The sequence below is a fragment of the Sciurus vulgaris genome, assembly GCF_902686455.1.
Source record: "Sciurus vulgaris genome assembly, chromosome: 1".
In the NCBI taxonomy this organism is placed as follows: domain Eukaryota; kingdom Metazoa; phylum Chordata; class Mammalia; order Rodentia; family Sciuridae; genus Sciurus; species Sciurus vulgaris.
In genome coordinates, this window is record NC_136461.1 from 124,904,786 (window position 1) to 124,927,024 (window position 22,239).

Below are 22,239 nucleotides of genomic sequence, written 5' to 3' on the forward strand. Positions count from 1 at the left end.
GGGACCAACTCAAAGCAGCCGGGTGAGTCTCTCCCATTGGGGAGGCGTCCCGGATGGGACGGTAGTCCCGGAACGCAGGGAACTTTGTGAAGTAGAGCTGCTGGCGAGACGCCCCTCCCCGCGCTGGAGCAGTGAACTCGGACAACTGGGAGCGCCATATAGGAGGCCGCTCAGCACAGCGCTGGGACTCGGAGCAATCACTGGGGCTCTGGCGGCTGCCCAGGGGAGGAGTAGCGAGGAGAGCTGTGTGGACTCAGAACACCGGGGCCTGCCCTGAGGAGAAGGAGGAGGAGCGTGGCAGCTTGGATTCAGAGTGACTGCACCAGAGCTACAGGCGGTTGCCAGAGGAGAAGCCGCCCAGCGAGCTGTTTGGACTCAGAACGACTGCTTCTGAACACTGGGGCCTGCCCTGAGGACGAGGAGGAGGAAGAGGAGCGCAGCCGCTTAGATTCGGAGTGACTACACCAGAGCTACAGGCGGTTGCCAGAGGAGGGGCTGCGTGGCGAGCTGTTTGGACTCAGACCACTTCTGAACGCCGGGGCCTGCCCGGAGGAGTAGGAGGAGGAGGAGGAGCGCGGCGGGTCGTTTGGACTCGCAGTGACTGCATTAGCGCTCCAGGCAGCTGCTCAGAGGAGAAGGCGAGTGGTGAGTTGTTTGGACTTAAAGTGACAGCTCCTGAACACAGGGGGGCTGCCTGGAGGAGAAGCGCGGTGGGTCGCTTGATCTCGAGTGGCCACACCAGAGCTCCGGGCGATTGCCCGGAGTACGCGTGCAGCGGGTCACGTGGATTCAGAGACACTCAGAGCAACCGCTCCTGAACACCTAGGGGGTTATCTGGAGAAGGAGGAGGAACGGGGAGGGTCACTTCGACTCGGAGTGATTGATTGCCCAGGGCTACGGGTGTTTGGTGGGAGGAGGACGCACGCAGTGAGTTTCTTGGACTCCTAGTGACTGCACCAGAATACTGGGTGGCTGTCTGGAGGAAGAGGCGTGTGGCGGGTCTCTGGGACTCAGAGTGATTGTACGGGGCCCCAGGTGGCTGCTCAGAGGAGGGGCCGCATAGCCAGGCGATTAGGTGCAGAGCAGGGTCCCAGGATCTAGGAGGCTTCTGGGTGGAAGAGCCGCACAGAGACAGGCTTAGGGGCAGAGCGAAGGTTCCAGGACTGCGGGCGGATTCTCTGAGGAGGGGCAGCCTAAGGAGATTCATCTACGAAGGCTGAGGCTCCCAGGCCCAGGAGGTAGGGCCGGGTCCCTGGGAACTTTGCAGAGGAAGGGAGCCCAGCCCAGGCAGTAGCTGTAAATTGAGGGGAACCTCTAGGAGGGAACTGACCAGTGAGACCTCCCCACCGGGTGAGTCTTCCCTGCCAGGTGAGGTTTCCCCACAAGGACGGTAAAACCAGAGACTCAGGCCCAAACAGGCCTTGCCTCAGTCCGCAGCCTAGGTCCCCTTTGGATGACCATTGGTCAACAAGTGGAGGCACCTCTGCCCACTAGCAGGGATTATACTCCACCTGAAGGCCACCACTCCTAGAGAGGCAGCTTCCTTGTGGACCACCACATTATCAACTTCCTCCAAGACTTCAGCCTACTGAAGGCTAAGGGGGGATATGTATAGAAATCTTCAGGGACGTTGTAAGTCAATAGAGGAAATCTGCAATATCTCAGCGGTCCACTGATACCTGAACAATATGAGAAAACAAGGAAAGAAAATGCTGCAAACAAATCTAGATGTTACATCAATAAAACCCAATGACAGCATGGCAGAAGAAATGACAGAAAAGGAGTTCTGAATGTATATAATTAAAATGATCAGAGAAGCAAACGATGAAAGAGCAAATGCACCCACTGAATGATGAGATGAAAGAGCAAATGCAGGCATTGAATGATCGCACCAATCGACAATTAAAAGAGCAAATACAGGAAGCAAAAGATCATTTCAATAAAGAGTTAGAGATATTGAAATAAAACCAAACAGAAATCCTTGACATGAAGGAAACAATAAACCAAATTAAGAACTCCATAGAAAGCATATCCAGTAGGATTGAACACCTGGAAGACAGAACCTCAGACATTGAAGACAAAATATTTAACCTTGAAAACAAAGTTGAACAAACAGAGAAGATGGTAAGAAATCATGAACAGAATCTACAAGAACTATGGGATATCATGAAAAGGCCAAATTTAAGAATTATCAGGATTGAGGAAGGCCTAGAGAAACAAGCCAAAGGAATGAACAATTTATTCAATGAAATAATATCAGAAAATTTCCCAAATCTGAAGAATGAAATGGAAAATCAAGTTCAAGAGGCTTATAGGACTCCAAATACACAAAATTACAACAGACCCACACCAAGGCACATTATAATGAAAATACCTAACATACAAAATAAAGACAGAATTTTAAAGGCTGTGAGAGAAAAGAACCAAATTACATTCAGCGGGGAAACCAATACGGATATCAGCAGATTTTTCAATGCAGACCCTAAAAGCTAGAAGGGCCTGGAACAACATTTTGCAAGCCTTGAAAGAAAAAGGCTGCCAACCAAGAATCTTATACCCAGCAAAACTTACCTTCAAATTTGATGATGAAATAAAATCCTTCCAAGATAAACAAAAGCTAAAAGAATTTACAAAAAGAAAGCCAGCATTACAGAACATTCTCAGCAAAATATTCCATGAGGAAGAGATGAAAAACAAAGAAGCAAATCAGCAAAGGGAGGAATTATCCTAAAGGAATTGTCAAATAAAGGAGGAAACAAGTTGTGTCAAACAAATAAATAAATACAATTTAAAAAATGAACCAAATGACCAGGAAACCATATCATATCTCTATAATAACCCTGAATGTTAATGGCCTGAATTCATCAATCAAAAGACATAAACTGGCAGATTAGATTAAAAAGAAAGATCCAACAATATGTTGCCTGCAAGAGACTCACCTCATAGAAGAAGATACCCATAGACTAAAGGTGAAAGGATGGGGAAAAACATACCATGCACATGGACTCAGCAAAAAAGCTGGAGTATCCATCCTCATATCAGATAATGTGGACTTCAAGCCAAAGTTAGTCAGAAGGGATAAAGAAGGTCATTTCATACTGCTTAAGGGAAGCATAAATCAGCAAGATATAACAATCATAAACATCTATGCCCCAAACAGTGGCTCATCCATGTATGTCAAACAAATCCTTCTCAATTTCAGAAGCCAAATAGACCATAACACAATAATACTAGGTGATTTTAACACGCCTCTCTTTCCACTGGACAGATCTTCCAGACAAAAATTGAACAAAGAAAGCATAGATCTCAATAACACAATCAATAATTTAGACTTAATGGACATTTATAGAATATATCATCCAACCAAGAGCGAATACACTTTCTTCTCAGCAGCACATGGATCCTTCTCTAAAATAGACCATATATTATGCCACAAAGCTAATGTTAGCAAATACAAGAAGATAGAGACACTACCATGTATTCTATCAGATCATAATGGATTGAAGTTAGAAATAAATGAAAGAGTAAAACACAGAAACTATTCCAACATCTGGAGATTAAACAATATGCTATTATATGATGAATGGATAACAGAAGATATTAGGAAGGAAATTAAAAAATTCTTAGAGGTAAATGAGAACAAAGAAACATCATATCAAAATCTCTGGGACACTATGAAAGCAGTACTTAGAGGGAAATTTATTTCATGGAACGCATTTAATAAAAGAAGTAAAACTCAACAAATAAACGACCTAACACTACAGCTCAAAGCCCTAGAAAAAGAAGAAGAGACCAGCACCAAAAGTAGTAGAAGACAGGAAATAGTTAAACTCAGAGCTGAAATCAATGAAATTGAAACAAAAGAAACAATACAAAAAATTGACAAAATAAATAGTTGGTTCTTCGAAAAAATAAACAAAATTGATAAACCTTTAGCCACACTAACAAAGAGAAGACGAGAGAAAACCCAAATCACTAAAATTCGGAATGAACAAGGAAATATCACAACAGACAGGATTGAAATACAAAACATAATTAGAAGCTATTTTGAAAATCTATACTCCAACAAAATAGAAAATTTCGAAGGCATCAACAGGTTTCTAGAGACATATGAATTGCCTAAACTGAACGAGGAGGACATAAACAATTTAAATAGACCAATTTCAAGTACTGAAATAGAAGAAGTCATCAAAAGCCTACCAACAAAGAAAAGTCCAGGACCAGATGGGTTCTCAGCCGAGTTCTACAAAACCTTTAAAGAAGAGCTCATTCCAATACTTCTCAAAGTATTCCATAAAATAGAAGAGGAGGGAACCCTCCCAAACTCATTCTATGAAGCCATTATCACACTGATACCTAAACTAGACAGAGACTCATCAAGGAAAGAAAATTTCAGACCAATATCCTTAATGAACATCGACGCAAAAATTCTCAACAAAATTTTAACAAATCGCATACAAAAACATATTAAAAAGATAGTGCACCATGATCAAGTGGGTTTCATCCCAGGGATGCAAGGTTGGTTCAACATCAGGAAATCAATAAATGTAATTCACCACATTAATAGACTTAAAGTCAAGAATCACATGATTATTTCAATAGATGCAGAAAAAGCATTTGATAAAATACAGCACCCCTTCATGCTCAAAACACTAGAAAAAAAGGGATAGTGGGAACATTCCTTAACATTGTAAAGGCCATTTATGCTAAGCCCACGGCTAATATCATTTTAAATGGTGAAAAACTGAAAGCATTCCCCCTAAAACCTGGAACAAGGCAGGGATGCCCTCTTTCACCACTTCTATTCAACATCGTTCTGAGACTCTCGCGAGAGCAATTAGACAAACCAAAGAAATTAAAGGGATACGAATTGGAAAAGAAGAACTCAGACTATCCCTGTTCACTGATGACATGATGATATATTTAGAGGAACCTGGAAATTCCACCAGAAAACTCTTAGAACTCATAAGTGAATTCAGTAAAGTAGCAGGTTACAAGATCAATGCCCAAAAACGCATTTTTATACATAAGTGATGAATCTTCAGAAAGAGAAATTAGGAAAACTACCCCATTCACAATAGCCTCGAAAAAAATAAAATACTTGGGAATCAATCTCACAAAAGAGGTGAAAGACCTCTATAATGAGAACTATACAACACTAAAAAAGAAATTAAAGAACACCTTAGAAGATGGAAAGATCTTCCATGTTCTTGGATAGGAAGAATTAATATTGTCAAAATGGCCATAGTACCTAAAGTGCTATACAAATTCAATGCAATTCCAATTAAAATCCCAATTGTGTACCTTACAGAAATAGAGCAAGCAATTATGAAATTCATCTGGAAGAATAAGAAACCCAGAATAGCTAAAGCAATCCTTAGCAGGAAGAGTGAAACAGGGGGTATTGCAATACCAGATCTTCAACTCTACTACAAAGCAATAGTAACAAAAACGGCATGGTATTGGTACCAAAAGAGAAAGGTAGATCAATGGTACAGAATAGAGACACAGACACAAACCCAAATAAATGCAATTTTCTCATACTAGACAAAGGAGCCAAAAAAATGCAATGGAGAAAAGATAGCCTCTTCAACAAATGGTGCTGGGAGAATTGGAAATCCATATGCAACAGAATGAAACTAAACCCATATCTCTCACCATGCACGAAACTAAACTCTAAATGGATTAAGGACCTCGGAATCAGACCAGAGACCCTGCAGATTATAGAAGAAAAAGTAGGTCCAGACCTTCAACATGTTGGCTTAGGACCAGACTTCCTTAACATGACTCCCATAGCACAAGAAATAAAAGCTAGAATCAATAACTGGGATAGATTCAAACTAAAAAGCTTTCTCTCAGCAAAGGAAACTATCAGGAATGTGAAGAAAGAGCCTACAGAGTGGGAGAATATCTTTGCAAATCATACTTCAGATAGAGCACTAATCTCCAGAATCTATAAAGAACTCAAAAAACTCTACACCAAGAATTGAAATAATCCATTCGACAAGTGGGCTAAGGAAATGAATAGATACTTCACAGAAGATGATCTACAAGCAATCAACAAACATATGGAAAAATGTTCAACATCTCTAGTAATAAGAGAAATGCAAATCAAAACCACCCTAAGATTCCATCTCACCCCAATTAGAATGGCAATTATCAAGAATACGAGCAACAACAGGTGTTGGCGAGGATGTGGGGAGAAAGGTACACTCATACATTGCTGGTGGGGCTGCAAATTAGTGCAGCCACTCTGGAAAGCAGTGTGGAGATTCCTTAGAAAACTTGGAATGGACCCTCCATTTGACCCAGCTATCCCACTCCTTGGCCTATACCCATAGGACTTAAAATCAGGATACTACAGAGATATAGCCACATCAATGTTCATAGCGGTTCAATTCACAATAGCCAGACTGTGGAACCAACCTAGATGCCCTTCAATTGATGAGTGGATAAAGAAACTGTGGTATATATATACAATGGAATATTACTCAGCCATAAGAATGATAAAATTATGGCATTTGCAGGCAAATGGATGAAATTGGAGAATATCATGCTAAGTGAGATAAGCCAATCTCAAAAAGCCAAAGGACAAATGATATCGCTAATAAGTGGAGGATGACACATAATGGGGGGGATGGAAGGGTTAGTGTTAGGGTTAGAGTTAGGGTTAGGGAGAGGGGCAAGTATGGAGGAAGGAAGTACTGTATAGAGGGAAAAGAGGGGTGGGAGGGGTGGGGGGAAGGGAAAAAATAACAGAATGTATCAAACAACATTGTTCTATGTAAATTTATGATTACACAAATGGTATGCCTTTACGCCATGTACAAACAGAGAAACAACATGTATCCCATTTGTTTACAATAAAAAAAAGAAAAAAAAAAGAAATGTATACGTATATAGCATATATGTGTAAAGAGGTTGTGATGCTGTGGAAAAGAAGATATGAGAAATGTGTTGACTCTTTGCTAATTCGTTCAGTAACAGGTAGGAAATGATTGTTTATCCAAGTAATGAGGCATTTCATTAAAGGATAAATTCATTTTAATAGTACTTATATTAAATAATACACTTTTATTGTCAAAAGACAAAAATATGAGGAAGAAAATAAAGTTATTCTATATATAACCCTTTCATCTAGAGATAAATTGCTTATTTCTTTTCTTTTTTCTTTTGTATAGATCATTCCAATACTTACTCTTTGTAAGAATATTATACTAATAACATATAGTCCTACCAGCTTGTGATCATATAGTTCATACAGTTCAGGATCTGTTTTTCTCAGTAAATAATATAATAGGGGTTGGGTTTGTGGCTTAGTGGTAGAGCACTTGCCTAGCATGTTTGAGGCCCTCGGTTCGATCCTTAGTACCACCTAAGTATGAAATAAAGGTATTGTGTCCAACTATAGCCAAAAAAGAAATTTAAAAATTTTTTTTCAAAAATAATATAATAATAGCATCTCCTATAATGTCATTAAAAATATTTTTAATTAGGATTTTTAATGCTATCATTTGTATAGCTGTTTCATAATTTATTTTTTTCCTTTTTCCTAGAAATTTATATTCTTTGCTATATTTCACTACAATAAATACAACTGGTGAACATTTTTCCACATGTTCTTCTCCACATTTTTGATTTCATTGATATAGATTCTTATAGTAACTTTGTTGAATAAAAACATATAAATATTTTAAGGCCTTCAATTGCCCAACTGTGTATAGGAATATACAACTATGAACATAGAGAAAACTGAATATATCTAAGATAACCTATCTTACATTGGAGAAATTAATGTAGACATTTTAGAAATAGCCAGTATCTGGTAATATTAGCTTCTGCTTTAAACAGCAGATAGTATGTGTGCTAGACATTGTATGTGCATGTTTTCATATGTGTGTCACTTGTGTATATGAATATATTTATGTAATATCAGTCAAACACTATTAGGTAGATACTATCCTCCCTTTAGATAAGAAAAAGTTTCAGAAAATTGCAATAATTTGGTCAAGATGAAACAAGCAATAGATGGCAAAGCTGGAATTTAAACCCAAATTCTAACTTCAGGCTGTTTTTTCTCCTGATTCATCCTCCCCTTTGTGTTTCTATTAAGTTCTGATATAATTTACATGACTAAATGAAAGTATAAGATTTGAGCCTCAAAAACAAAATTTGTACCTACCACCAGGAATATTATGTTTCTTTCTTCAAATTACCATTTGCAGTGATCATATGCCTCAAAAAGGAAATGATCAGACTGAGACTTAGGGTTGTCTAAAGAATTGATCTTCTGATGTATAAAAAAGCTTAACATATACTAACTTTCTAGTATTTTAGTTTACTTGTTGTACTATTCACTTTCATATAGAAATAAACCATACAAAACCTCAGTGTTGTATTTTGCTGATTTTTTTTTTATAAAAAGGGAATTAGACAAACTATACTCTTGAAATTTAAAAATAGCACACACAGTCACAAGGGTCATTCATCTTTTTAAAATTTTTTATTTGTTCTTTTTAGTTATACATGACCATAGAATTTATTTTGATATATTATACATATATGAAGTACAACTTCCCATTCTCGTGGTTGTAACATGATGTGGAGTTTCACTGGTTGTGTATTCATATGTGACCATAGGAAAGTTATGCCTGATTCATTCTGCTGTCTGTCCTATTCCTATCCCCCTTCCCTTCCCTTCATTTCCCTTTGTCTAATCCACTGAACTTCTATTCTTTTGTCCACACCCCCTTATTCTGTGTTAGCATTCACATATCAGAGAGAACATTCTCCCTTTAGTTTTTTGCAATTGGCTTATTTCACTTAGTACAATAGTCTCCAGTTCTATCCATTTACCAGCAAATGCTGTAATTTCATTCTTCATGACTGAGTAATATTCCATCATGTATATATACCACATTTGATTTCCATTCATCTGTTGAAGGGCCCCTAGGCTGGTTCCATAGCTTAGCTACACAAGGGTCAGTTTTCTGCTTCAGTGTTTTTAATAGTTTCTTAGATATCTGGGTCTGACTTAAGTAGAAAGGTAGAAGACACATTTGAATATACAAGATAAATCTTATCAAATAACAAGTTGAAAATAAAGAATGCATACATTTTAAACCCCTTATTTCTGAACTTTTCTCATGCTTTAGTTCAGAGACATTTCCACAGACTTGTGTTTCTAGAGTTTGTTTGTTTGTTTGTTTGTTAAGATTAAACCTGACTTTTAGTGGGGTAGGGGTGCCCATTACCCCGTTAAATGATCAAGAAGATAGGCAGGATATTTTGCTATTTTAACTAGCTCTTTAGGAACCGGCTCAGTTGTCATTGTCTTATCATTAACTTAGATTCTGTGAAGGTAAACAAATAGGTTTGCAAAGTAGAGAACATGGGTGATGTCCAAGCCTACAAAGTTAGCCCTGTAAGTTCCTGGGGATTAGTAACCTTTCACAAGACCATTTAATCAAAAAAACATTTACTGAGTAAATAAGATGTGATTTTTTTTTTTCCATTCTGAGGACCAAAATTCTCAGATAGCCCCATAGAACTCACTACAGTGATAGGAATATTCTATTTCTACACTCTCTAGTATGGTAGTCATAGCCACATTGAATACTAGAAATATGGTTCATGCAATGTAAAACTTCTTTCTCAAATTACTTTACTTTATTTCATTAAAATTTGATTAATTGCAGGGGCTTGCAGCAACTTTCTTTGACAGATCAGGTGTAAAAAAAAGATAACTCTAAATGTTCTTTCATCACAGGGACCCTTATGCAATTAAATTTGTCACTCCACTGCAATTTGTCAAATTGTCTACCATGACAGCTATGAATGATGGAGAAACATAATTTCCTCCCGCCCCCAAATTTTATGGCTCCTTGTTAGTTCCATTTTATTCTATATGCCTGACAGCCAACCACCTCCTTTCAGTTTGTTTCACTTCCCTTTGTAGTGCCTGAGTTCCTCCAGGATTAATGGCAGGATCTTAATGCCAATATGCAAGTGATGAGTCCCATCTTCAGAAAGGAATAATTTTTTATTTGTTCTTCTTAGATATACATGACAGTAGAGTGTGTCTTGACGTACTATACATACATGGAGTATAACGTTCTAATTAGGATCCTACTCGTGGTTTACATGATGTGGAGTTTAACTGGTTGTGTGTTCATATGTGAGCATAGGAAAGTCATTTCTGATTCATTCTACTGCCTTTCCTATTCCCATGCCCCCTCCCTTCCCTTCATTCCCCTTTGTCTCATCCACTGAACTTCTATTCTGTCCCCCACTACCATGGAACAGACAAATTTTAAAACCAATTGATTTGTATTACAACTCTTGATGGAACAGTGTTGTGGAATTATTTAGTATTTAACCTCATATGAAGACTAGGATAAACCATGAGGTAGTTGTGAAGAAAAGCCAATAAGTCTGTAAGACTGGACACAGTGGCACACTCTTAAAATGCCAGCTTCTTGGAAGACTGAGGCAGGAGGATCGCAAATGCAATACCTACCAGGGCAACTTAGAAAGACCATGTATCAAGAAACAAAATGGGCTGGGGGTGTATGTAGCGCAGTGGTAGAATGTCTCTGGGCTCAATCTCCAATATCACAAAAAGAAAAGAAAAAAGATGTAGGCAATGCAGTAAATAAAACCCAGCAAAATCTGTGTCTGTCAAAGAAGGTTTGATGCAAATGAATATGTGAGCAGGTAATAGAAAAGTAGTATTTACTGCTAATGGCCTGTAATTATTAATATTTAGGGTGAAAAATAATGAACCTTGAAGAAATAATATGAAATAACTCCACTTTTTGCTAAACTATAGACAATAACTAATTTTAAGTGAATAAAATTATAACTCATAATAGAACAGTGACAGCAATACTGACCTCTCACCTACTGAGCCCTTGCAAGTGGGAAGCTCTTCTAAGAACTGCTTCGTCAGTGCATTCATTTCATTCACACAAGAAATCTGTGAAGTACTTACAACTATTGTTAATATTCCCATTTTATAAAAACTATCCGAGATACTAAAATTTGTCCATTGTCATATCTAGTAAGTAACTAAGCCAGGATTAAAATCTAGACTTTACATCCAAAACCTGTTTTGTCTCTTCTCCCTCTCATGTCGTTATGTACTGTGCATTAGATTCTCATGTGCCTGGATACTTCCTGCCCAGAGCTTTCATTCTTTCAATCCCTGTTTTAAATTCATGTCATTCCCAGATGCCTACTTTAAATCATATGGGACTCGGGTGTACAAAATCTGGTTTATGTGTTTAAAAGATTGTAAGTTTTCTTTACATATTCCCTGTAAATAGGAATATGTGTACAGTTGTGCATATAGTTGTCCCTCAGTATCCACGGACATATATTCATGGAAGATTGTTTCCAGGACCTGCTACAGATACCAAAATCCAAGGATACTCAAATTTCTTGATATACTATTTGAGAATGATATACTATTTGCATAGAACCTATGTGTATCTTCCTGTACTCTAACATCTCTAGATTACTTACAATACCTTGTACAATGTAAGTGTTATGTAAGGAGTACTTATACTGTATTGTTTAGGGAATAATAACAAGAAAAATGTAATACAGCCAATTTTTTTTCAAATGTTTTCAGTCTGTTTGATGAACTTGTGAATTTGGAACCCACAGAGAAGGGCCGACTATATACTCATTTATTCAGCATACATTTATTGAATCTCTTTCAAATATCATGTACTCTTAAGCACCCCCCCCCAAAAAAAAAGACAAGAAACAGCTGATGTATTCTAGAGGGTCAGGAATTGGTTGTGTAGACAGACTCTTGAACATGTCAATGTGAGAACACGTCATTGTCAGGACTGAGAGAAAGAAAAAAAAATTTTTTTTCCCAGGATAGCTGCAAGAAGAGTGAGACTTGTTCCAAAAAATATTGATTTTCCAGGAACTGGTGAACCATCTAGTCAGGGATGGTACTCAGAGGCAACAGCCTAGAAGGACTTATTGAGCATGAAGTCCATCCTATCTCCCATGTGGAAGTCTGTAGTCCTACTGAAGTGCCAATAATGCTATACTGCATTTAGTTGATCCCTAGTGTATGGTTCTCTGTGGACTTTCCACCCTCTCCATTAGCCCCAACTTAAAAATTCAAACTTATTTTCAGAAAGTCTTGAGGGAAATCTAGGCATCTTCATTTTCAGCATGATTTTTAACTCAGGTCAGGTTGAAAATCAATGTTTTCCTGAGTAGATGTTAGTGTGTCTGAAAAGCCAGAATTAGGGATGAGGTCATACTTCAATAATACATTAATAAGAGAGGCCATGTTTTGGAACAGAGAACTGGATTTTCTCCCCCAAATTAATTAACTAGTTGAAAAATAGAGTCTTATAGCTTCCACAACATGATCACTACAGTATCCCCTCCTCATGCAAATATGCCTAAAACATAATGACCTGAACTGGCTGGCAAGAGATGTGTACAGTGTCCAGCTTCAGTCCTGGACTGGTAAGTCTTAGTTGAGACTGAATTGTAAATGAAATCGAATGCTTTATCCGAGCTTGTCTTCAATGAAAGAAAAACAAACTGGATTATGTTCCTCTGACAACTGCAATTCTTAATCTCACCTCCTTTAGCTAGCCAGCCATTTAAAAAAGGGAAGGAGTAAAGGGATGCGCTAAAAGAAAGAAAAGAAAATTTTGTTTCTATTTGCCTGTAGTGTCTTTAGGTCACTGCATTAATCTCCATTTATTCATTAATCCTCTTTACCACTTATCTCAAGCTTGCACACATTCTTTCTAGACAGTAAACAAGCAAATCTGTCCTATTTTATGATTTCAAATAAATACATTTTGCTTTTTCATGGTGCTTATGGTAATTTACATGTTGATCTCATTGTCCCTATTTACATATTCAGTACAAAATATATTTTTGATTTATTTAGTTGCTAGACAAGGAAAGAAAGCTAGTAGGAAAATAAAAGTAAACTTTTCTCTCAAGCCTGGGACTTCCTGAAGCAAGTTGCTAACAGATTTTTTTCACACATTGACAGTGACAGAAAATGAAGAGAGATTTCACATGAATTTTCTTCTCTGGTCAGTGACATTTAGAAAGGTTTATTAAATTGTTTCCTGTTTACTTGAGGTCTAATATATATATATATATATATATATATATATATATATATATATACCATTTGCAAGTAAGAAGTAGGAATGCTTCTTAATGTCAGCATTTGTGTTTAGGTAGCCATTTCTGAAATGTAACAAAACATTTTGATGAATTGTCATTTTTATTATTGACCACAGAGTATTCTCTGTTTAAAAAAAAAAAAAAGCTTTCAAAAGAAACAATAGCATCTAGTCTCTACTAAAAACCGTCACTTTTTTTTTTTTTAATATTTTGCTCAAGTAACTCTTTTTTAATTTTAGCCTATTCTGCCACCATAGCTATGCATTTCCCAAGAATTCTTTGAGAGTTTACTAGAAAGCAATTGCACATCCTTAAATTGTCTTATAAGAAAGAATCACTGGAGGTCTAAGACACCATAACATTCATTGGTGGTGTCTTCTGTATTTGTGCATTCTCCAAATGAGACTTAACACCTTAGACTTTTTTTGTGGGGGTGTTGTTGTTTTGTCTGTATTTTTTAAATTTGACCTTCAGAAAAACTAAACGTGCTATAATATTTAATCTCATGCAATGTAAACATGCTTTTTGATTGTCACATAACATTTATGGCAATGAGATACATAAATAATAACAAAGGTCACACCATTAGCATTGAACTGCAGGATAAAAATAAACGGAAAGTTCATACTATCTAGAAAAATAACACTGGTACTACATATATGAATGTTTAAAAGCTAAAACTTCCTCTCTCTGCCAATAATGGAAATTGAATGTGTGAATTTCTTCCGTGGAACTCAGTAATGTGGTAGTATGGCATGCTAGCTCATTCCATTGACTTCAAAATGAGGTTCTTGCCCCCTGCAGTCCCCCAGTAGTCTTATATTTGGGATTTAAAATTTTTCTCTGTCCACTGGCATTGCAGGTCTATTTTATGTAGATGTGCTATTGTGTGAATTAATTTCCCAGACCATATGGGTATAACAAATTATATCTGTGACTAAAATTTCAAACTTCACACATTATTCAGAATCATACTTTAAACCTCATTGAGATTCTGTAATTCAGAAATTGTGATCGTTTGTATCTGTCAATACTAATGCTTAACCTTTGTAGTTATTTTTTGGGGGAAGGAGACTTGTGTTACATGAGAAGACTGAGCAAGATTTCAAAAAATGTTTACCTTAAATTACAGAATCAAGTATTTTCAAATTGGAGTAACAGTACAGAAACAAGTGATATACTTACCAAAAATTAATTGTAATTCACAATGAAATGTTATTGAGCCATAAAAAAAAAAAAAAAAAATCCTGTCATTTGCAACAACTGCGATAGACCTGGAGTATGTTATGCCAAGTGAAATAAGTCAAGCAACAAACACACCCAAATGATCTCATTCCTATGTGAAGAAGTTGATCTGGCAGGAGTTGAGAGTAGAAAAGAAAAGGCAGGACCAGAGTTCTCAGCTGAATTCTACAAGACCCTCAAAGAAGAATTAACACCAATACTCCTCAAATTATTCCATACAATAGAAAAGGAAGGAATGCTTCCAAACTCATTCTGTAAGGCTAGTATCACCCTGATACCAAAACTAGACAAAGAAACATCAAGGAAAGAGAACTTTAGACCAATGTCCCTGATGAACATAGATGCAAAAGTTCTCAATAAGATTCTGGCAAATTGCATACAAAAACATATTAAAAACATAATGCACCATGATCAAATGGGGCTCATCCCAGGGAAGCAGGGTTGGTTCACCATATGGAATTCAATAAACATAATTCATCACATCAATAAGACTTATAGACAGGAATCTTATGATTATCTCAATAGATGCAGAAAAAGCATTTGACAAAATATAGCACCTCTTCATGTTCAGAACACTAGAAAAACTAGGGATAGTAGGAACACACCTCAACATTGTAAAAGCTATCTATACTAAACCCAAGGCCAACATCATTCTAAAAGGAGAAAAATTGAAAGCATTCCCTTTAAAAACTGGAACAAGACAGGGATGCCCTCTTTCACCACTTCTATTCAACATCATCCTTGAAACTAGGCAGAGCAATCAAACAGATGAAAGAAATTGAAGAGATATCAATACGAAAAGAACTCAAACTATCACTATTTGCCTATGCCATGATTCTATATTTAGAAGATCCAAAAAATTCCACCAGAAAACTTCTGGAACTCATAAATGAATTCAGCAAAGTAACAGGATATAAAATCAACACCCATAAATCAAACGTGTTCCTATACATCCGTGATGAACCCACGGCAAGAGAAATTAGGAAAACTACCCCATTCATAATAGCCTCAAAAAAAAAAAATCAATCTCTGCTTCCTGATCACCATGTGAGCTGCTTCCCTCCACCACACTCTTCCCCCATGATGTTCAGCCTCATCTTGAGTCCCGAGGAATGGAGCCTGGTGTCTATGGACTGAGACCTCTGAAACCATGGGTCCAAGATGGCGGTCTAGAAGGAGGCTGCGTTCCTTGTCGCTCCACAATGCTGGATTCAGGCAGAGGATATCTGTTTCTCGGTGAGGCAGTTTTTGCTGCTTATCGATTCTCTGCTCTTTACCCCATTTGTCGGCAGTGATCACCTGCAATCTGCCAGCATATCGACGCCTTTTTTGAGAGCAGATTGCTCACTGTCAGGCATCTATCATCCGCCATTTGCCTGCCTCTTGCCTGTCCATCGCCTGCCTTACCCCTATCCATCACCCAATGCTCGAGGTTTACCTCTCGATCGTCCGACAGCTGCCAGCAGATTGACCGCAGACCGCCAGTGGAGAACCAGCTGCCTGCTGCTACCTGGAAGTTCACTGTTACAGTACCTGCAGGTTTGATTACACGTGGCTGCCGCCATGTTGACACAACAGCCAGGCCCTGTAGGACCCCTGACCGGACTGACTGAGTCCCGTCTCCAGGATCCCTCAGCCCAACTGATCACTCCCTGCCTCTGGGGCCCTCACATCAACTGACTGCTCCCTGCCACCAGGACCCCCAGACCAACTGACTGTGTCCTCTCACCGGGAACCCAGATCAACTGATTGCACCCAGCCTCCAGGATCCCACAACCACACCAAACACACCCGACCTCCAGGACCACTGCCAGACCAACTGCATCCTGTCTCCAGGACCTCCAGATGACCACGTCCACCTCTGAGCTGCAGCTCCCCATTTGCCAACACATTTGGAAGCCAGAGCAGCCACCTTGGATAATCCTGGAAGCCGTAGCTCCGATCTTCGGGTGGGGCAATTCCCATCCAGAGACGCCTGCTGGAGGCTTGAAGCTCATTGTCAGGTACCTCTCATGCATCAGGCTACTGAACACTGGGAGGTTTCATTAGTATATGACTATTATACAGTAGATTTTCTTTCTTCTCAGTTAAAAAAAAAATTTAAGTTTTTATTTGTTAACGTTTCTTGCTTTCTTTTCCTTCTGTTTACCTGTTCCCTCACAGTCGCTTTCTCCCTTATTTACATGATGTTGTTGTCCCCATAGGGGCTATTTGGTCTAGGATTGCATAGTGTCTGATTTGGGCACTGCTAATATTGATCTCCCCTTAAAGAAAGGGTTTTGGAAACCTATAGGGACACTATAAGCCTATAGGGGGAAATCTGGAATACCCCAGATCTGCAGCGCTAGAGGGGAAGATACATGAACAACATGAAAAAACAAGGGAAGGAAATGATCCAAATAAATCTAGATTCTATAGTAATAGAATCCAATGACAGTATGTTAGAAGAAATGTCAGAAAAGACTTCAGATTATACATGATTAAGATGATTCGCGAAGCAAAGGATGAGATGAGAGCAAATGCAGGCAATGAATGATAATACCAATAAGCTGAAAGAGCACCTGCAGGAAGCAAAAGATCATTTCAACAAAGAGATAGAGATTCTCAAAAAAAAAAAAAAAACAAACGGAAATCCTTGAAATGAAGGAGACAATAAACCAAATAAAAAACTCAATGGAAAGCATCACCAACAGACTAGACCACTTGGAAGACAGAACCTCTGACAATGAAGACAAAATATTTAATCTTGAAAATAAAGTTGCCCAAACAGAGAATAAGATAATGGTAAGAAATCATGAACAGAATCTCCAAGAACTATTGGACATCATGAAAAGACCAAATGTAAGAATTATTGGGATTGAGGAAGGAACAGAGATACAAACCAAAGGAATGAACAACCTACTCAATGAAATAATATCAGAAAATTTCCCAAACCTGAAGAATGAAATGGAAAATGAAATACAAGAGGCTTACAGAACACCAAATGCACAGAATCACAACAGAGCCACACCAAGTCACATTATAATGAAAATGCCTAACATTCAAAATAAAGATAGGATTTTGAAGGCCGCGAGAGAAAAGCATCAGATTACATATAGAGGGAGACCAATACGGATAGCAGCAGACTTCTCAACCCAGACTCTTAAAAGCTAGAAGGGCCTGGAACAACATATTTCAAGCTCTGAAAGAACATGCTTGCCAACCAAGTATCCTATACCCAGCAATACTAACCTTCAGATTTGAAGATGAAATAAAATCCTTCCATGATAAACAAAAGTTAAAAGAATTCAGAAAGCCTGCACTACAGAATGTTCTCAACAAAATGTTCCATGAGGAGGAAATGGCAAACAGCAATGTAGGTCAGCAAAGGGAGGAACTACCTTAGAGAAAAACCACTCAAAGGAGAAACCAAGCCAACTTAAAAACCAAAAATAAGCCAAATGACTGGAAACACAAATCATTTCTCCATAATAACCCAGAACGTTAATGGCCTAAACTCATCAATCAAAAGACATAGACTGGCAGAATGGATTATAAAGAAAGACCCAGCAATATGCTGCCTGCAAGAGACTCATCTCATAGAAAAAGACATCCACAGACTAAAGGTGAAAGGATGGGAAAAAACCTACCACGCACATGGACCCAGTAAAAAAGCAGGGATTTCCATCCTTACCTCAGATAAAGTGGACTTCAAGCCAAAGTTAGTCAGAAGGGATAAAGAAGGACATTTCATACTGCTTAAGGGAACCATAAATCAGGAAGACATAACGATAGTAAATACTTATGCCCCAAACAATGGTGCATCCCTGTACATCAACAAATGCTTCTCAATTTCAAGAATCACATAGAACACAACACAATAATTTTGGGTGACTTTAACGCACCGCTGTCACCACTAGATAGATCTTCCAAACAAAATCCAACCAAAGAAACCATAGAACTCAATTACACAATCAATAACCTAGACTTAATAGACATATATAGAATATTCCATCCATCAATGAGCGGATACACTTTCTTCTCAGCAGCACATGGAACCTTCTCGAAAATAGACCATATGTTATGCCACAAAGCAGCCCTTAGGAAATGCAAAAAAATAGAGATACTGCCTTGTGTTCTATCAGATCATAATGGACTGAGTAGAAATCAATGACAAAGTAAAAAAAGGAAATTACTTGAACACTTGGAGACTAAATAATATGCTATTGAATGAAACATGGATAACAAAGAACATCAGGGAGGAGATTAAAAAAATTCTTAGAGGTCAATGAGAATGACAATAAAACATATCAAAATCTCTGGGACACTATGAAAGCGGGACTAAGAGGAAAATTCATTGCATGGAGCGCATTCCAGAAAAGAATGAAAAGTCAACAATTAAATGACCTAACATTACAGCTCAAAGCCCTAGAAAAAGAAGAACAGAATAACAGCAAAAGTAGTGGGAGACAGGAAATTACTTTTTTTTAATAATGTTTTTTTTTATTGTAAACAAATGGGATACATATTGTTTCTCTGTTTGTACATGGCGTAAAGGCATACCATTTGTGTAATCATAAATTTAAATACAGTAATGTTGTTTGATTCATTCTGTTATTTATTCCCTTCCCCCCACCCCTCCCACCCCTCTTTTCCCTCTATACAGTCCTTCCTTCCTCCATTCTTGCCCCCCTCCCTAACCCTAACTCTAACCCTAACACTAACCCTACCCTCCCCCCATTATATGTCATCATCCCCTTATTAGCGATATCATTCGTCCTTTGGCTTTTTGAGATTGGCTTATCTCACTTAGCATGATATTCTCCAATTTCATCCATTTGCCTGCAAATGCCATAATTTTATCATTCTTTATGGCTGAGTAATATTCCATTGTATATATATACCACAGTTTCTTTATCCACTCATCAATTGAAGGGCATCTAGGTTGGTTCCACAGTCTGGCTATTGTGAATTGAGCAGCTATGAACATTGATGTGGCTGTATCTCTATAGTATGTTGATTTTCAGTCCTTTGGGTATAGGCCAAGGAGTGGGATATCTGGGTCAAATGGTGGTTCCATTCCAATTTTTCTAGGGAATCTCCACACTGCTTTCCAGAGTGGCTGCACTAATTTGCAGCCCCACCACCAATGTATGAGTGTACCTTTCTCCCCACATCCTCGCCAACACCTGTTGTTGCTTGTATTCTTGATAATCACCATTCTAATTGGGGTGAGATGGAATCTTAGGGTGGTTTTGATTTGCATTTCTCTTATTACTAGAGATGTTGAACATTTTTCCATATGTTTGTTGATTGCTTGTAGATCTTCTTCTGTGAAGTATCTATTCATTTCCTTAGCCCATTTGTCGACTGGATTATTTGTATTCTTAGAGTAGAGTTTTTTGAGTTCTTTATAGATTCTGGAGATTAGTGCTCTATCTGAAGTATGATTTGCAAAGATATTCTCCCACTCTGTAGGCTCTTTCTTCGCATTCCTGATAGTTTCCTTTGCTGAGAGAAAGCTTTTTAGTTTGAATCTATCCCAGTTATTGATTCTTGCTTTTATTTCTTGTGCTATGAGAGTCCTGTTAAGGAAGTCTGGTCCTAAGCCGACATGTTGAAGATCTGGACCTACTTTTTCTTCTATAATCTGCGGGGTCTCTGGTCTGATTCCGAGGTCCTTAATCCATTTTGAGTTTAGTTTCGTGCATGGTGAGAGATATGAGTTTAGTTTCATTCTGTTGCATATGGATTTCCAATTCTCCCAGCACCATTTGTTGAAGAGGCTATCTTTTCTCCATTGCATATTTTTGGCACCTTTGTCTAGTATGAGAAAATTGTATTTATTTGGGTTTGTGTCTGTGTCCTCTATTCTGTACCATTGATCTACCTTTCTATTTTGGTACCAATACCATGCCGTTTTTGTTACTATTGCTTTGTAGTAGAGTTGAAGATCTGGTATTGCAATACCCCCTGTTTCACTCTTCCTGCTAAGGATTGCTTTAGCTATTCTGGGTTTCTTATTCTTCCAGATGAATTTCATAATTGCTTGCTCTATTTCTGTAAGGTACACAATTGGGATTTTAATTGGAATTGCATTGAATTTGTATAGCACTTTAGGTACTATGGCCATTTTGACAATATTAATTCTTCCTATCCAAGAACATGGAAGATCTTTCCATCTTCTAAGGTGTTCTTTAATTTCTTTCTTTAGTGTTGTATAGTTCTCATTGTAGAGGTCTTTCACCTCTTTTGTGAGATTGATTCCCAAGTATTTTATTTTTTTCGAGGCTATTGTGAATGGGGTAGTTTTCCTAATTTCTCTTTCTGAAGATTCATCACTTATGTATAAAAATGCGTTGGATTTATGGGCATTGATCTTGTAACCTGCTACTTTACTGAAATCACTTATGAGTTCTAAGAGTTTTCTGGTGGAATTTCCAGGTTCCTCTAAATATATCATCATGTCATCAGCGAACAGGGATAGTTTGAGTTCTTCTTTTCCAATTCGTATCCCTTTAATTTCTTTGGTTTGTCTAATTGCTCTGGCCAGAGTCTCAAGAACGATGTTGAATAGAAGTGGTGAAAGAGGGCATCCCTGCCTTGTTCCAGTTTTTAGGGGAAATGCTTTCAGTTTTTCACCATTTAGAATGATATTAGCCATGGGCTTAGCATAAATGGCCTTTACAATGTTAAGGAATGTTCCCACTATCCCTATTTTTTCTAGTGTTTTGAGCATGAAGGGGTGCTGTATTTTATCAAATGCTTTTTTTGCATCTATTGAAATAATCATGTGATTCTTGACTTTAAGTCTATTGATATGGTGAATGACATTTATTGATTTCCTGATGTTGAACCAACCTTGCATCCCTGGGATGAAACCCACTTGATCATGGTGCACTATCTTTTTAATATGTTTTTGTATGCGATTTGCTAAAATTTTGTTGAGAATTTTTGCGTCGATGTTCATTAAGGATATTGGTCTGAAATTTTCTTTCCTTGATGAGTCTCTGTCTGGTTTAGGTATCAGTGTGATATTGGCTTCATAGAATGAGTTTGGGAGGGTTCCCTCCTCTTCTATTTTATGGAATACTTTGAGAAGTATTGGAATGAGCTCTTCCTTAAAGGTTTTGTAGAACTCGGCTGAGAACCCATCTGGTCCCGGACTTTTCTTTGTTGGTAGGCTTTTGATGACTTCTTCTATTTCAGTACTTGAAATTGGTCTATTTAAATTGTTTATGTCCTCCTCATTCAGTTTAGGCAATTCATATGTCTCTAGAAACCTGTTGATGTCTTCGAAATTTTCTATTTTGTTGGAGTATAGATTTTCAAAATAGCTTCTAATTATGTTTTGTATTTCCATCCTGTCTGTTGTGATATTTCCTTGTTCATTCCAAATTTTAGTGATTTGGGTTTTCTCTCGTCTTCTCTTTGTTAGTGTAGCTAAAGGTTTATCAATTTTGTTTATTTTTTCGAAGAACCAACTATTTATTTTGTCAATTTTTTGTATTGTTTCTTTTGTTTCAATTTCATTGATTTCAGCTCTGAGTTTAACTATTTCCTGTCTTCTACTACTTTTGGTGCTGTTCTGTTCTTCTTTTTCTAGGGCTTTGAGCTGTAGTGTTAGGTTGTTTATTTGTTGAGTTTTACTTCTTTTATTAAATGCGCTCCATGAAATAAATTTCCCTCTAAGTACTGCTTTCATAGTGTCCCAGAGATTTTGATATGATGTTTCTTTGTTCTCATTTACCTCTAAGAATTTTTTAATTTCCTTCCTAATATCTTCTGTTATCCATTCATCATATAATAGCATATTGTTTAATCTCCAGA

The 22,239-nt window shown here is 37.8% G+C and overlaps 1 protein-coding gene across 1 annotated transcript in view; it reads left to right on the top strand.

Moving 5' to 3' along the window:
- Window positions 1-22,239, top strand: part of SPIDR (scaffold protein involved in DNA repair) — a 461,819-nt gene that overhangs the window by 267,313 nt on the left and 172,267 nt on the right.